General features: G+C 50.1%; 1 protein-coding gene across 2 annotated transcripts in view; it reads left to right on the plus strand.

The window, feature by feature from the left end:
* Positions 1-18,051, plus strand: part of LOC8051300 (ecdysone receptor) — a 210,975-nt gene that overhangs the window by 163,696 nt on the left and 29,228 nt on the right. The window contains exon 1 of one of the 2 annotated variants that reach the window (XM_042293120.1): positions 5,340-5,938. The exons of the other annotated variant lie outside the window; for it this stretch is intronic. The gene's annotated coding sequence lies outside the window, so the exon portion shown is untranslated. Of the gene's footprint in view, positions 1-5,339; positions 5,939-18,051 lie in introns of those variants that run through there. 2 annotated transcript variants of the gene reach the window in all.

Below are 18,051 nucleotides of genomic sequence, written 5' to 3' on the forward strand. Positions count from 1 at the left end.
CACTCCTCGAGAAAAAGTATATTGCACCTGGTTTAGCCTCTGGACTTAGCCTTGTTGGCGAGAAATTGTACTTAGTTTGGTACTCTGGACTGTTTTAAATGCTAGGAAATAGTGCACGGCGACAAATGCCACGTAACTTTTTCGTCCCCCTGTATGCTTCCTTCGGGAGTACTGTCCATCCTTTTCTCTCTTTGCCAGAATTCTTTTTTTTTTTTTTTTTTTTTTAATTTCTAAACGAACGAAGGGAAATGTCTGCTTATGAATAAATAAAAAATCAAAAGTAAACTAACTCTTTTCTTTTTGTATAGATATTTATTACTTGTGGCTGCAGATGAGACGTTTTTATCCGGCATCCCCAGACAGACGTACACGAGGGGTGTTTTCTTCGTCCGGTCCCGTCAGCCCTCTCCCCTTCCGCTGGGCGAGAGGGAGAGAACGCCTTCTCTTGTTGTTTGCCGTTCCTGAACTTGATCCACTGGCAACCAAGTTTCACTAACCTCTGTCCCACTCGCACTCCTTCCTTCCTTCCTCTTCTTTCTTTTACATATTGCGGGCTGGAAGGAGCGAGTGAGGGAGAGTATGCCTCTCCCTCTTTTGATGTCCTCGTGTGCCTGGTTGAGAGGGACGAGGCGAAGGAAGTGCTAGTTGCCGCTTCCTGCAACAAAAGGTGCTCCGTTCGCCAGCCCGCCTCGAGGCCAATGGTCCCTGCGTGCGGCACTTTAAGACCGGTCCTGGCCACGCATAAACAAATAACAAGAAAAAAATAAAGGAAAGATATTGTTCCTATTTGTGCTTTCTTATATGGCCTGTGTGTAGGTAGGTAGGTAGTTCACTGGCGAAGCGGTCGCCGAAGGAACCGGGTGGAGAAGGGAAAGATAGAAAGTAGAGATGGTGTTGACTGAGGTGCAAGCTCAACTGGAGCGGTCTAAATGGTTTCCTCGTTCGGATCATTATGCCGTCTGCGCGATTCGTGGAACAACGGGTGTCAATGTGTGCGAGTGGATGTCGGTCTGTCCGAGGTGCCCGCAGGTGGACGGTGTTGCGGAGAAGGCGCCGTGGTGTTACTCGCATTTCGGTCGCGCGTTGAGGGACCCGACGGATCATTTGCTACACGTTCAGACGAGGTCCTGCTGTTACGGGAATGTTTGCGACAGGAGTAAGAATAACTCATTTTTTGCTTAGCTTCGTTCTTTTTTCTTTCGTGTCAAGGTGAGGTAGCATATCACGCGTTTGTCCATAGCAGGCGTGTGGGTCCAACTACTATATTTTGCCATGACAATCCGCTTGAACGAGACATATTACACATTAGGGACTTTTAGCAAACCGTTACCGCGTACCGCACTACCGAAGTCTTTAAGCATGATTTAAGAACGTTAGTGCATAACGGAGTTACATTAACCGGTGAACAGCTTTCCAATCTGTTTAACGAGCACTTTGTAAATATAGCCGTCCATACCGATGGTGCTGATGCTTGCAGATACATGTGCCATAGAAACTGTAGCTCAATTTTTTTAGAACCAACTACTGCCTCAGAAATAATTAACGTGATTATGCACTTAAAAAATAGTAGTAGCTGTGACGCTGATGGTATGCAGATACGTCCAATTAAATATGTTGTCGATATAATTGCCCCCGTTTTAAATCATATTTTTAATCTCTCCTTAGCGTGTGGTGTATTTCCAAGAAAGATGCAAGTAGCGAAAGTAACCGTACTGTACAAAAAAGGTGATAAGAATGAGTTGGGGAATTACAGGCCCATTTCTATACTGCCCGTTTTTTCTAAAGCGCTAGAAAAAATAATTCATCGCCGTTTGGTAGACTTTTCAAAAAAACATAACCTTGTTACTTCCTCGCAGTTTGGTTTTAGAAATAATTGCTCAACTGAAACAGCCTTGCTTAGTCAAAAAGAATTTATATTAAAAAACTTTGAAAAGAAAAACTTGGTTCTCGGGGTGTTTTTAGACTTTACCAAGGCATTCGATTGTATTAGTCATAAGGTCCTATTTCAAAAACTTGGAAGTTTACGGTATCCGTGGGCAGGCGCTATTACTTCTGCAATCTTATCTAGGGCATCGACAGCAATATGTGTCCATCAATGGTAATTCCTCCACTATTAAGCCTATTACGTCAGGCGTTCCACAGGGTAGTGTATTAGGGCCATTCCTTTTTAATTTGTACATAAATGATATAATTAACGTCAATAAGGAGGCAAAATTTGTAATGTATGCTGATGATGCAAGCATATTCTTTTCCTCCGAAAACGCTGATGACCTAATCGATATGGCTAACTTAACTCTGTCTAGAATTAAATCTTGGGGTGATAGTAACTCGTTGATAGTAAATAGTAGCAAAACAAAAGCTGTTATTTTTCGTCCAAAAAATAAACATGTGGTGGTGTCTAAGCATCTCCGTTTTAATTCGTCTCTAATTGAAATAGTCAATTGTTTTAAAACTCTCGGAGTATTTTTTAGTGAAAATATGTCCTGGGATAGCCATATAAATTATATTATTCCAAAACTAGCTCGCGTGGTAGGGATTGTAAATCGCTACCGTTACATATTGCCAACAAATGTGAAACTCTTGATCTATAATTCCTTGTTTTACTCCCACTTAGCCTACTGCTACCTCGTTTGGGGTACATCAACATTAACTAATATTGAAAAACTGTTCATACTACAAAAGAAAATACTCAGAGGTATAGGTAATGTGCCTTTTGATTTTCACACTGCCGAATTATTTAGAACCTATAGGATAATTGATGTTCATAAATTGTATTCATATCGACTTTGTACCAGTTTTAAGAGTGAAAGATTAAAGGGCACATGTTTCCTAGAAAATCTTGCATTGTTAGAGGAAAATTCACCAGTGTATTCTACTCGTCATGCGGAGAAGTGGAAGATGGTCACGCAGCGAACGAACTATGGCTCTCAGATGCTCCAATTTACTCTTCCAAATTTGTTAAATACTTTTTGCAGTAGTAATGTTTCTCTTGAAAACTTGACTTTCAAAGACTTGCGTGAATATTTTTGTACATAATGCATTCCTTTCATAAAGCGTTATATGTTTTGTTTTTCTGTTAACAATACCTGCAGCTGCTAGTTGACGTGATTTTCATCTTTGTTTCCTGATGCTTGCCGCTGACCACTGTAAGGGGACCGAGGACCAGTCAAGCTGCATATCGCAGCTTTTTTCCTCGGGCTCCCCCATCAAAATTGATGGAAATAAAGATATTATTATTATTATTATTATTATTCTAAGCGCGCGGTACACGGAACGCGTTAACGGTTTGCTAAATGTCCCTAGTATTGTTCTCATTGGCTTCTTGGAACACTTTGGAACGAGGTGAAATAGATTGCAAGCTTCACCCTTGTTGGTGTTAGACTGGTGGCAGCTGATAAAACCCGTTTGCATTATTGACGTCTAACCCCTGGTTAGCTCAGTTGGTAGAGCGCTCCACCTGTAATGGAGAGGTCCCGGGTTCGATACCCGGACCAGGCGGATTTTTTCGGTTCCGCACCAGTCACCTTAGCTGTGTTTGGAGATTTGTGTTTCTCTTCTCCAGGGATTATCTTTGTCTTTCGTCATGTTGGGGTACACGTAGATGGTGTCGCACCACCCTTTAAGGCCGGTTCATACATACAGCGCTGCTGCAGCACTGTACCATCAATATAGCGCGAAAGTCAGCGCTATCTGCAGCGCTAATAGCGAACGTCTCTGTCGCCTGGCGTCGTTACCCTACAGAGCTAGAGACCCGTTGCTAGCAGGGGGCGCGAGCGCATCCGCAAGACGCGACCATGTTTTGCTGGCAGCACCATCCAGGCGGCGCTGTAGCGTTCGATTTTGACGTGCCACGTTCGAATGCAAGCATCTGTCAGCATCTGTACAGCGCAGTGACAAAACGTCTAAAAGAAAAAGATAGAATAAAAAAAAAAATAATTATGCATCTCGCGGCCTCAGTGTCTCATTAAAAATTCCTTTCAGCTTTTTTATTTGTATTGCTTTCTTTCATACCCTCCTTGAGCCCGTATGTTTCATTTTTCGTGATAGCGAAGGCGGAGTTGCCTGGAAAAGCGTGTTCCCCTAAACGATGCTCGCACTGCACGAGCGCACGTGCTTGGCGGGGTCACTAAAAGCTCAGAGCTCGCTCTTTAGCCTCTGCTACGCTGGCACTTAAGATGGAACGGAGTATAAAGAAACTGCAGTGGGGGAAGCGTATTGACGCATGTTCGAAACGCGAGCCAAATATTCTATTTTGCTCGCCTGCAACGCTGCTCAAAACTTGAGAGCTCCGTAGTGTCATGAAACTCGAGACTTTCGCGACGCCATGAACAGCTTTGTCTGCACTTCGGTTATTGAAGGGTGCAAGCTGACGAAAAGAACGGAAACAGACGAAACACGCGCGCCGAGCGTCGCCGCTTTGAAGGCCGCCGGTCTTGCATCGATCTCGTCGTCTGCTCCGTCAGGACTCCGCGAGAAGGAAGGAAGGGGGCGCGCGGTGGAAGGAGGAGGGAAGGGGGGAGGGGGGTCGCTGCTCTCTTTTCCCTTCTCTCTCATACCCCAGCTTATTTCTGGATACTCGCTTTTTTGGCGCTTTCGCTGTGTTTGTTGTAGCCGTTGCGTCGTCGTCGTCTTCTGGCGGCGGCCTGCGTTGCGGCGGGCGCAAAAAAAAAAGGAGGGGGAGTAGCCTCGCTCCTTCGCTCGCTCTCTCGGGCCGACTGGCCGCCGTTTCGCGGCGGCGGCAGCAGTCGACGCGCGTCGGGGAAAGCGCGGCGGCGCTGCCTGTGTCCGACCACCGCTGCCTGCCTGCTCCGTTCGCGGTCGACGGCGTCGTCTGCTCGCACCGACCTTGAACGCCGCCGGGGTTCCTCCTCTTGCGACGACGACCGCCGGGCGACCACGGAAGAGCGACTCGTCGTTCTCTTTGGGTCATACACACGCCGGGGAACGTCCTGCTTGGTGACGCGGTTTGTTGTTTGGTCGGCTTTGGTTTCCGGAAGAAGTACTTTTGTTTTTGTACGAACTTCAACCGGTGTCTCCTGCGACGACGATGGATGTGGACGACTTTGCCCGGAGCACGTGATGGTTTGGAGGGATATGGATGAACGGGACAGAGAGTCTGCTCGGCGCTGCTTGTGTTGTCGTTGTCACCGCCGTCGTCGCCGACTGGGATTCAGCCACTGAACGTTTTTTTTTTTTTTTGCGAACTGCACACCTCGGGCATACGCGGTGACGCGCGGCCACACCGCGACCCGTGTGTGTGGGTGTTTGTGCTGCGTGTGTTTCTTTTTTTTTTTTTTCCGTGCTTGCGCGAGCGAGCACGCGCCTACCAGACCCCCGCAGATTTGGGAAGAGAGACGAAAGAAGAGACCACGGGGAAACCGACTCGCATCTTCGTGCATACGCACCCACGGGACTTCCGCAAACAACGTAACAGTCGACAATGCCGTATGTTGTGCACCTGTCTCCCAAGACGTATCCCGACAGCGCAATGAGTCGGGCGTCGGTTCGCTAGCCGGTCGCGTCCACTTGGAAGAAACAAGAGAGGTTTTAGCGAAGACCGCCGCAAAGAGCGTCGAGGCCAGGTGGGGGCCGGGGGTGGGAACCCCGGCGAGTCGCGGTTGCACGCTGGATCCCCTGGTGCTGCTGTGGCTGAGCCAGACCCGCACCGACAGCCTGGCCACCCTGGCCAGCCCGCGGCGCAAGAAGGGGCCCCCCGGGCCTGCCCCGGGGGGCTCGGCGGGGGCCCGCAAGCGGCTCCTGGCCGAGGACAGCTCGCCCGAGGTGAGCTCGAGCAGCGTCGGCCCCGCCAAGGTCCGCGCCGCCCAGGGCTCGTCCGGAGTGAGCCCCGTGCCGTCGCTCTCGTCCTCGGACATCGCCGAGGTCGACCTCGACTTTTGGGACCTGGACATCAACAACGAGTCCAACAGCACCTGCTCAGGTAACGCCCGAGAACGTACTCGGCTTCTCCTGCCGGGCTTTCCTGCTGGACATCTATAGGACTCATCTATCGGGAAACGTCGACGTGCCAAACCAGCAAAGGTCGTTTGGTGCGGCTGAGGATGAATTTCGTCCCCCCGGTTTTATCCGGAAGCTCGGTTACACGGCGCGTTCTCCGCAATGACCCTTCTCCGTCTGAGTGCGGGCACCTCGACCGAGAGTCAAACCCTTTAACGGCACTGTCTGGCACACATGTCGAAAACCAAAAACAACAGATGAAAACACAGAAACGATTTAATTCGGCTCGCCTCTCGCTTACTTTCTCTTCAAACTGTTTGTCGCCTCCGCGAAAAGGCAGAGCTGTTTGACGAAGACGCCAACGTCGCCGGATCGGTCCGCTTGACCCGCTTGGTCGGTTGAATCGTCGTAACATGTCGCGAATAATTGTGCTACTAGCCGCGTATAGCTGCCAGTCTACAACCTTGAACGGCAGAAAAGATTTATGACAATTAGCGGTCTGTCAAGCTAAAGGGGGGGGGGGGGGGGATCGATTGCCCCCCCCTACGCGGTTCGGTGCTTACTGCTTGGAGATACATTGCAGTGCCGCTTCGGCTGTTGGAGAACGCGCGAACATGAGAGCATCGAGAGCGTAGGGAGCACGATCTTCAAACGATCTTCAAACATTGAAGAGGGAGAGAGAGAGATGCATATATGTACGTATACTATGCACGGCTGGCTCCATCTGCTGACACAATGAACCAATTGTTTATAGTGATCTTTGGACCGACCGAACACGCTCGATGATCAGCTTCGACGTTTGACGGGACGCACGATATTGCATCAGTGTACAGGTCGTTTTACTTGATGATGTAATTGTGTTGCGTGTACATTCGGACAGCGGGAAGTTGGTCAGCCCCAGTTGGGCGTCTCCGCTCTATGGATCATGAAAAGCTTTAGCCACTGCAGGGTGAGTGGTACCGACCACAGGGTGGTCATCCAGATCGAGGACGCAGGGTGGTCATCCAGATTGAGGCTAGGACACCTGGGTTCTGGAACGCGAGCTTAAGACACTCGGCCACCGATCTCTTTTTATTCTTTATTTCACCTTGACCAGTTGAGGTACAGTCACTGATCTTCAAACAATGACTACGCGTATTTCAATTAGCAATTTGCAACGGTGGGACGTGCTACATCGCTCGATTCCCTCGTCGATGATGGCAAACCTGGTTTATCCCCAACCTCGGGGTTCATTCCGCGCCGCATTGACAAAGGGTTGCAGAGGTCCCTTTGTGAAAACACGGCTTTGAAAGCTTGCCCCTTTTCCTCCAATGGGGTGGAAGCGAATACCTGCAGCGCCGTGCTCGAGGAGTGTGCCTTTCTCATTATTTTTGTGGCTAGACGACCTGTGCCACAGAGGGGAGGAATCTGCCCAGTCGTGGCCAGGGGACGGGTCCCGGTATCTTATCGACGGGATAGCGGCGTGCAGCCCGGCATATCGTCGTCTCCGCAGGGACCAGTGTGTCGCCGAGCCAACCGGCGCTCTTTCTCCGACACGGCGATAAACGGGCAACTGCGCATCTCTTCTCCACCCTCCCCCGTGCGAATGCGACACTCTGTCGCGAAGCCAGCGGATTTATACCGGTGTATACTTAACCTTGGCCGTCGGCGTGCGGTCTTGGCGGCGACGCGCCCTTTTCTATTTATTGTCAGTTTTACGAGGGGGGCGGACCGGGGTGGAAAAGGTGTTAATAAACGTCGAATCTGTCTTGTCTGTAGGCCATTTTGATATTCGCTTTCTGCGCCCTAGCTCTCTTCTGAGGAATATCACACGCCGCGTGTAAGTCCAGAAACGAGCAAGTCAGCTGTTTTTTGTTTTTGTTTTTTGTCGTTTGAGGGGGGGGGGGGGGGGGGGGGTGTTATGAAGTAACCTTGAGCGGGTATGTTTTTCGGTGCTCTGCGGTCGTTAGCGAACGCCAAAAGTCACGGTTCTGTAGCAGCGACACGGAACTAAATTGCGTCCGTGGTGGTGATCGAAATATGCCGTGTTATGCGTCGAGGGGTCGTGTTGTTGACGGCCACGAGAAGGTTATGAACCGACGAGGGCTTCTTCCAGCCCGTCGGGAGGGGAAGCAAAGAAATGACCGGCCTTGGCTTGGATTCAAAAGTGGCTATAACCCCCTTTCCCGTTTCGTCTCGCCCTCTCTTTTGCGGAGCGTCGCACTTGTCGTCTCTTCTGGCCCCGGAATAGCGCTTTTGGAACGAGCCGCCGTTCTGTTCGCGGAAAATGCTTTCCGCGTGCGTAAGGTGCTTTTATTTAGGCGCGTAGTCGTCGCCCTGCCTCCGAAGAAGCCAGGGACCTTGACGGGGGCCTGGGACAGTCGCTTGGGGGCAGGCGAGCAAACTCTCTCTCTCTTCAGCGTGGTAGATGCTCCGGGGGCCAGCAGGGAGTCTACAGGGGGGCCTCCTCGCGCGTGACATTTCTAGATTTTCACAAAACGTCTACTTGAGATCGTTTCGATTCGAGGTTGCGACTTCGCGAGCTTTGGACGCGGTGTCGGGAAGCTCGGGCCCAAATCGTCTCCTTCCCTCCCTTCGTGGACCGTTGTAACATTTCTTCGGGACGGAAAAATTGTTTCCTGCCATTTCAGATCGAGCTTCGGATGACTGGTAACGACAATCTGTAACCACTAAGATGGTTCACGTGTCGTTAATCTGAAGCGTAACTTGTGTAGTTAGGCGCTAGTCGGGGGTGGGGGGCGTGTTGTTCACACCAAACGAAGCAGCCAGCCAACAGTTCACCGACACGGCGGGGAGAGCTTTCTGGCGGAATGAGCGGTCTTGCGCAGGCGTCGCTCGTCCGCTGTTGTGTCCCTTTGCGGCGAGTAAAGGGCAATTCACACACACGCACACACCTGCGTCGAGTCCGACAGAGTGGAACTGCGAGGGATTGCGACGTACGGGTTGCTATGGCAACAGCTGCGTCGGCTCCCCAACAAAACGGGCTAAAAACCGGTTTTGTTGTAGCCGACGCGACGTACTCGCGCTGGTGTGTCAACTAACCTTAAAAGAGACGGCAACGAAAAGAGGCTCTAAACAGATCTGTATTTGTCGTGTCTGTGAGTCACGTCTGTCTGTCTGCCATCTTGGAACGAGGCTAGGTGGCGTAAGCTACCGCCCGATCCAAAGGGCTCAGCCGTATTCATCCATCCATCCATCCATCCATGGATTCGCGAGCGCCGCTCACGAATTCTTTTGTAGAAAGTACATTAAACTATAGACCTCACGTCGCAGATGGACTTATTATCGCTTCGACAATAAGCTACATTTAAGGGTGCAGGCGAGTTGGTTAGCCGACTCGGTGGCTCCGAGGCAAAGCGCCGGCCTACGGATCTCCAGGCGGCGGGTTCGAATCCCAGCCGAGGTGCCCGCAATCGGACGGGCACCTCGGCCGAGATTCCAACCCAACGACGGCGTCTGGCAGATCTGGCAGATCCCAGCGGAGGACCCCAATCGGACGGGCGCCTCGGCCCGTCAGATAATAGATAATTATTGCGCTTTCGCCGCAATAACAAGGTCGAGTAATTCCTAGGTGGCTGAATTTAATCCTCGGTCCTCCGCTGGGACGAGCCAGATGCCCGTCGTTGGGTTGGCACGTGAAGCCCCCCCCCCCCCCCCCCCCCCCAAATTTGACGTTTTAGCTGGTAAATATTTAAACCTGGAGAGTGGGAAGACGGGGAGAGGAGAGATATCCGTGTTGTCCCGTCCCTAGGTTTCTTCGCGCTCCAGGGCTAAAAATGTCAATACAGAGAGAGCGGTTTTTTTCTTTCTTCTTTTTTTTTTTTTACGATTTTACATTTGCTCTTGCATAAAGAGAGCGTGAACCTAAGTTGTTAATACTGTTCTAAGCGGTTAAACATGCAGATGTTTCGCGTTCGCGTTATATAAATAATAATTTAAAAAATACTTTTTTTTTTCTTGTTTTCTTTATTACGTTCGACATGTTTTGCGCCAGTGAAAGCAGTACGCTTCGTACCTTTAAAAAAAAAAGAAAAAAAGGATAGTGTCGAACGCCAATGTGCGCTGGCTCTCTTTTCCAAGCTCGTTCTCGCTGTGACGATCACAGCTGGCTTCGTCCCCAATGTCGTTGACCCGTGGATCAAAGACACCCATTAAGTAAGACTTACAAGGCTCGAAGCACGTATCTCGTTCGGTGCAAGTAAATACTTCGACGCTCTGCTTCTTCCGTAGAAGGGTGGCGAGCTCGGCTTAGTTGGCGAGCGTTAAAGGGGTACGGAAACCAAATTCTGGAGCTCATTTCTTTGTTTCAACACGACGCAGGTAGCAGCACAACCACAGAAACATAAATATTGCGCTAGAAAACGCAAGAAAACATATTTTGAAGTGAATTAAACGATAATCAAAAACCACCTGGTAGTTGGTTATGAAGCTTCAATGGAATGTCGTGACGACAACATGCCTCTGAAAGCAGCGCCGCAGCGGTATGTCCGCTCACTGGTATAGATTGCCTAGGCCTGAACGCAATACCGAGGCGTCTTGGTGGAAAGAGCCAAAACGAAGTGAGCCACCTTGGTTTCAGCTCTCGCGCGACGTGCAAACGCGTGCTTCGGTTGTTCTCAGGTTTGGTGCGCGTGCTGGCCCCGCGATATCTACAGCCCTTGGGTACTTCGACAAAGCGAGATTGTAACGCGTTGACGCCTCCAAGTGGCAAAACTCGTCATTACGGTACGCTTGGTCGTCCGAGGCATGATGACGTCAAGACGTCTGCCGGATCTCCCGAGATGCATCGCGCTCCTCCATGGCTGATTTTGAAGCGCTCGCCAAAATCGCGGCATTTAGAGCATAAAATATAGCCATCTGCTCAAAATACGACCGTGCGATTATTCATTACAGGCTTAGCTGATCATATTGAACTCATTTCTTGATGTTTTCTCTATATTTCAAGTTTCGATTCCGTATCCCTTTAAACATAATCAACATAAGCGAAACAAAAAAAGTAGGAAACTGTATTCTTCTAGTTTCCTACCGTTTTCCCGCCAATTTTAACCGTGTTTGCTGCTTACCGTTTTTTTTAATGTGAACTAATAGACTGGCATTACTGGCAATGAATTAACTTGAAATGAAAATATGGTTAAACGAGTTAGATATCTAGGACCGTTTAATAACAACTCGGAGACGATAGAAGCAGGTTTGTGGCTCGCGGGAAAAATCGACCCCTGTCAGATTATATAGGCTCATGTGCGTGGAGGTGGGCCGGACATCTACTGACAGTTTTGTACAGTATCGTCGGAATCCTCGCTCATTGTATCGATTTTTCAAACCGCGCCACCACAACACTTCTATTTTGCGAGACGCGGGCGTTTGAGAAGCGTAGGCCGTTTATAAAATCTCAGACCGCGTCCGTTAGTTTACGAGGAGGACTTTGTTGGAGAAGTGTTGGGACCGAGCGGTTGTCCGGGCACTTTGGGCACGGCAGGGTGCCGAGCCAGGGCAGGAACACATGTGGTAGCCGGAATCGGAAAGGACCAGGAAGCAGAAGGTATGCCTCTTATATAACTCTTTATATATACATATGAACAGGTTACATCAACTCAAGAACACTGTCGAGAACACAGTCGAGAACACACTCTAGCAGCACCCTGCTGCTCGTTTTATAATGTCACATTTCCCCACAGGAGTCAACGCTTTCGGGAAGGGGCTCGTCGGTGTGAGGGGGAAGCTTGCATCCGCTGGCGGCGGTGATATTGTTATGCGGCAGTCATTCTTGGGTGTTTAGCTTTCTTGCGACGATTAGGCCAGGCTCGCGAATAAATGACGTGCCGGAGAACCCGGGTGTAGGCGCCTGATCCGCGTGGTATTTAATGCTCATGAGAGATCGCTCGTTTTTCTGACTCCCCTCTCGGAATAGAAAGACGGTGTTTAGTAACCGACCTAAGCGATAAAATGTGTTGCTCAAATAGCCTGTCTAAGTAAAGGCGAAAAAAAGAAAAGAAAGAACGACGTCTGTGTACTGTTTACTGCGAAAGTGTCGCGCGTGAGGCGAGATGACTTATCTAATCAGTGGCAAATAAAAGGAAAGATTAAAACGAAAACATGAAGGTCCACAGGGTCACATCTATTTTGTCCGTCGCTTTTTTTCCTCCAAAAACGTCGAAGGGAAAGTCGGATAGACGAAGTCCGACCGAAAGAGGAACGGGCGCGAAAAGTCAAACCAAAACGACAAAGAAAACAAAAACGCCATGCTTCTTTACTTGTACTTGCCGTGCACCTGTGACTCACTTTACCACCTCCCTCTTTTTCTCTCTCTCTCGCTCTTGGAGCTGGTATGGGACAAACAAAACATCGGGGAAAAAAAACACACGAAAGATTGGTTGATGGGGAGGGAAGATGGCGTGCTCGGCCCAAGAATGGGGAAGTGGAGGTAGCGACTCTTGATTGCTTTGGGACGAGGAGGAGCTGGGCGAACAACTATTCGTTTTTTTTTTTTTCTTCTTCTTTTTTTCTGCGGGGAGGGAGGGAGGGAGGGGGGTGGACTAGGAAGTGCAGCTGGGGAAAAGATGGAAAGCGACCAGGGGGGAAAAGTAAATACAGCGAAGCGGTAGGAGGGGAGCCAGCGACTGGGAAGTCGGACGTGGGGTTGGAGGTCTCTTGGCCTGTGCAGCCTGCTGTCCTTGAAGCCCCGCCGATTGTGCCTGCTTGTCTGGGAGAATGGAGGTTAGAGGAAGTTGGGTTAGGAGGGGAACAGGGCAGCATGCGGTCTGCCCCGACGAAATGGGCGAAAAGGGAGGGTGGCTTCCTCGCCGGCCCCACTATGCCGCGCTGGCAGCTGCGTGTCGGAATGGGGAAGAGCCGGGGAGAGTTTGGGTGGGGAGGAGGGTCAGGGGGTGGAGGCGGGCCGTCGAGTGGTTAGTCGCTCGCGTGGTTCGGTCGGTGGGGTCGGTTGCACCCCCGACTTCCGGATGACCTGCATTTGGATCCTTCTCACTTTCTTCCGTTTCGCCCGCTTTGGGTTTCTGTTTTTCGTTGGTAGGGGCTCCTGTTTTGGGGATTTTTGTTTCGTGCGTGGGGTGAAGGTTTCGCTTGCTGCTGGTATGGGGCACTTGGATATTGTTCATTTTGTTGCGAGGTTCGGCCGACCTTGGCTAAGAATTTGACCGCCTGGCTAGCGCCAAGTAGTGAAAAGATTTTCCACTGTAGTCCGCCTGAATTTCTTTATTACTTTTTTTGTTTTGTGAAGACGTTTAAGACTATGTTTCTCTTTATTAATGAAAATAGTGAAAAATGAAAAGAAAAATAGGTAGTTGCTCCCGGATGCTGTCTAGGTTTATTTTAGGTGCGTGTCCCCTTCGTCACATTTCGCGTCCCATTCTGTGGTCATCCCTTAGCTCCCGCTTCCTGCAGAAATAACTGTTGTCTAATATGAAAGGAAAGAATTACGGCCCAACAGTAACGAGCGTACTAATCGAATTCGAGCACATGCCGGGCGATCTCTTTTAACGAGACTACAACGGAAACTATATCGTTTTCGCTAGCACTTTTAACTCCATCACATTCTCTCCTTTTATTTTTTTGTCTTCGAATAAAATAAATTCTCGTTAGCTATTTTCCCCATGAAGTCTAAAAAACAGGCTGCCTCTGGCTGGCGCTTTGTCATTACTCTTATTTCTCGGCGATTTTTGGCGTCCATTGCCCGGAACACGACACACACACACACGCACAGAGAGAGAAAAATGAAGACTTAACAAGCGTACGTTTTCCCAAGCGAGCCTCGTTGCTGCTCTTGTGACTGGACTGCGACTTCTGCAACGGATATAGATGAGAGTGGTGGGCCCGAGGCAACGTTACTAGAACAACTCTGTTGGGAAACTGCCATAGAGCCTGCTTTGAAAAAGTGACTCCGATCCGTACTCGTGAACCGAACTAATGGCGATCGCAACGCCGCCATATCTCCTACAGCGGCCACTCCGAGAACTGCCCGGCTGCACGTATTGGTTCAGGTGGAGTCTCGCGAGGGTCTGTGGCGCCATCTCGGAGTACTATTTCGCGGTAGTTAATATAAATAAGTCATGTTTTGGCTCGTCGCTAAAAGGCGGCGCTGATATCGCATATAGTTTGGTCTCGGTGGACACGAGCGGTCCCAACGTTGGCCCAAGGCGTCAGTGGGGGCCATCTAGCGCCGAATGAGGGATGGTAAGAGGTTAAACCGAGCCGAGGAGCGAGCGGACCCCATGCCGACCTTGCTCTCTCTTCTTTCGCCTCGAGCGAGGAAAAGGCTGAAGGAGAGGGTCCACTCGCGGTCTGAAGCCTCTTTTCCTCGTCACCGACCCATCCAATCTGGACCGGTGAAAATAAACACTGCGGGGAAACCAAGTTTATGCCGGCTCTCTTTAGTAAAAATAAACAGACTGGTGCTTTTTGTCGTTTCTTGTTTTTTTTTTTTTTCTTCTCCAGAGAGAGAGAGCGAGAGAGATAGAGCAGGCAGTTCTGTATTTTGGCTTTGTGTGTGCTGGCGGGCGCGCCTGTGTGTGGCACTGCGAGTTTTATGCCAGTATCACCGATTGGCGATCTTCATCGAGTTTTCGAACCTACTTTCACGACAACTCTATCTAGACCGCCAGACGCCGTGAATGTTGTGAACTGCCCGAGAAAGCTGTCGAGCGACCGTTTTCTGTTCTAGCCGCCATGTGCTGTCGATGTCGCGGAAGTCACCAAGAAAATGGAATACGCGTGCATTGCGTCGTCGTTAGCGGATCCCGTCTGTGACAGGGGGTTCTTTCTCTTTTGGACGACGGCCGGCCTTCAGCACGCGCCTTCCGTCGTGCTTTGGCTGCACGCTTCAAGCTCTCCGAAGTATTACGGAAGTTACGAAGCTTGGCGCTGCAGAGGCAGTCTTTACCGTTCTTATCCTGCCTTTGACGACCATTCGAATAATCGCCTTCTGCACGCTGCCATCTATGCCTACTGCATTGCGGGGCACGTACTGGACATAGCTCTGTTAGGTGACATGGCGGTGACTCGGCATTTTTCTTCTGGGTGATAAGCGCCGCGAAGGTGTATATAGTGGCATCCTTTAGACAAGCAAACAACTGAAGCCGCAAGCAGTTGCCGCACGGTTGCGGCAGATGTCGCCACGGCACTAGCGTCGCTTCCTCTTCGCGTATCGTTTGGCTCGGAGCATTGGTGCATGTGCGAATGCGGCGGGCGGTCCAGCCCACGCTGCTCAGCTGTTCCTCTGCAGCTTTCCAGCCGAGGCTCTCCGTTTCTTTCGTCGTTGTTTTCTCGCTCGCTTTCTTTTTGGTTATTCCTCGCGCCCTTTGTCTTCGCCCCCGAGTGCCGTCGAACCGCTTCGTATCCCTCGGAAAGACGATGTTGCATTGTGCGCCGCTTTCGCCCAGGCCGGACGAGTGGCTGGCATCAACGACCTATTGTCGGGCTGCCGCTTGCCTTTGATTTCTTTACCTTCTTGCGCGCGGCACGGCTGTGTTTAGGGCTGTCTTGGTTTCCTTCTTTATTTTGTTTATACACGCGCCTAATGAACTCCGTCACCCCCCTACAGGATGAGAGTGCGAGGCTGCGTAGTCTTCGAGTCGTGCCTCAGTCTCTCGCCACGTGATCACTCTCCCGCCCCGCGCATACGGGAAGCGAGGTCACGCGATGAAAGTGAGATGCGTGATTGGTCTTCTCTCTGGCCGGAGTGAGGCGTTCGAGCGACTTGACTGACGCCCATTGCCTTCTTCTAAAGTCTCGAAAAGTGCGAGCTCGGCGCGAGAACAGAAAAAAAAAAAAAAAAAAATAGAAAGCAAAACGAGAAAAAACAAACGTTGTATCTCCAAACATAACGACTGAACAGTTGTGTTCCCAAATGGTCCGACGTATCTTTTTTTTTTCTTTCTTTCCCCATAGAATGTTTTTTTTTTTGGCCCGCTTTCTGGTTTGTGTTATGTTTCACTATTTTGTGACGTCATTGTGCCCGCGGCTCTCTTATGCCCACATTCATTTTCCCATTGTTGCTTCCTTCAGTTGTGGTTGTAACTTGTAATTACCTCTACCTCCAATAGGGCCGCGTAATCGGTGTTCTCCCGCGCACGGGGTGAGGCTACGCGCGTTTTTGGAGTATGTCTGCTAATAAAGCCCACTGAGGAAAGCCGAAATCGAAGAAATGATTGCCGAAATTGCTGCGAAACATTTCGTTTCGCTAAATGTGCTCTAACATTTCTTTATTAAACTGATTAGGAAGTGCTTCCAGGAAAAATCTAGGAATATGTTTCTTCGACGTCAAGGAACACTTTTGGCACATTTAAAATCAATTCACATGATTTACCGATCTAATGGTACTTCCCGCGACCAACCCCTAACTTTGGTCGTTGCATTACTGCAATTCAAATGTTTCCCTCTTACTACATAAACACAATGATACCGTCTTTAAGTGTATTTGCCCTTCAGAGGCTAATAATGTATCCTGTCGCATATTCGTTGGGCGCATCACCCCCTGCACGCATACTTAAGTGGTGTACAACGGATGCGTACCGCCATGGTTACAAAGGGGGGGTATCGGTGGGGCGAGTGGGCCCGCGCACACCAGCTCGGAGTACGTGGGGCCAAAGCTCGCGATGCAGAACCCAGGGACCCTGGGTTCAATCCCCGCCTCTGCCCGTTTCGACTTGGATGAGCATCGTACCGGCGTGCGGTCGTGTGGTAAAGACCCCAGGCTAGCGGTTGTACCGCACTGGCTAAATCTCTCATCTACAGCTGGGAGACAAGTGGCCCGTTGAGGCACACTAAGTTCATGCCGTATAAACATACCCCCCCCCCCCCTTTTTTTTTCCTTTTTTTTTTTGTTACAAATTGAGGCGCGAAATTGCGAAGGGTTCACCGATTGATGCTGTCGCATCGAAAATCCACGAACAAGGAAGCAAGCCTTCGCGTATCTTGTTCCTTTCTGCGTTTACTTCTCCCCAAGTGTTCGCAGTATCGGTAGTTGGCGGTATATCTCGCGAAACAATTTTTTTTAAAGTGTTTTGGAGCGTTTGGTGATGCAACAAAACGGATGGCGAATCTCCCTCAGCCGTTGCTCCGGCGTCGCGTGTTCGCCGGCGCTTTTTTGCCCGCTGTGCTCCTCTGACCTTCCGGCGAGCGTCGGGGCGGATGCGTTCCCCAGTTGGGAAGCGCCTTCGAGAAGTCTATTTGCGGCGACCTCCCCCTCGCTTTGCAACTGCCTGAGAGCAGTGTCGTCGTCTGTGCGCACTGCCGTTGAGACTGCCGCTTGGCCTTTTTCAGAACGACCGACTGCGTAGTCGCTGACGGCTTCAGAGAAACGCACGACGAGTCCGTCTTGTTATCGCAGCCAATGCGGCATTAGCTGATACGAGCGCCAAAGAAGGAATTACTTAGCAAGAACACGATGTGTTTTCTTAATGACTTATACATTGCAAAGCTGGTTCAGGCATTTGTGTCGCGAGGATGTATCGACGAGTAGGTTTTCATATGAAGCCAAGAAGAGTAAATGTTTTTCTCTTCGCCCGAATCTGGCGACGCAGTTTTAATTTCGAACCACCTACTCAGTTTACCCATGTTGCTCTTGACCCATATAGCCCCTAATTTGCGTAATCATCATGAACGGCCGCTACAGAAAATCTTAGCAACCGGTGTAAAGCTGTTTCCTGCCTCACAGACCTGCCAATAGCTGTCGATTCCGGCCCGCGTCTAGTTCTCCGTTTCCAGGCACAATGTGACTTCTGTGTGTCCCATTTTTATTTGTGTTATATTCGATCACGAGCGGAGGCGTCCTACTAGGTAGGAAAATCTATTCAGGGCAATCCGAACCCCGAAACAAATACCTTTCTGGTTTTTTTCCCCCGCGAGATAACGGCATTTCGTCGCGCCGTAAAGGAGGCAACAACAAAAAGGTTTCACCAAAACAAACTCGCGTTACTGTCCCAAAACAAAAGCGGAGGGGGAAACGAAAATGGAGCAAGGTGTTATCTGTTGCGGCAGGAATCTGCGCTCGACGGCTTGACTCCCCCCCCTTTTTTTTTTTTTTTTTTTTGTACCATTTGAACGCAAGCGCTTGCGAAGGTGCTAACGTGGTCGTTTTGG

Source organism: Ixodes scapularis, unplaced genomic scaffold (assembly GCF_016920785.2).
Source record: "Ixodes scapularis isolate PalLabHiFi unplaced genomic scaffold, ASM1692078v2 PGA_scaffold44__24_contigs__length_19508400, whole genome shotgun sequence".
Lineage (NCBI taxonomy): Eukaryota > Metazoa > Arthropoda > Arachnida > Ixodida > Ixodidae > Ixodes > Ixodes scapularis.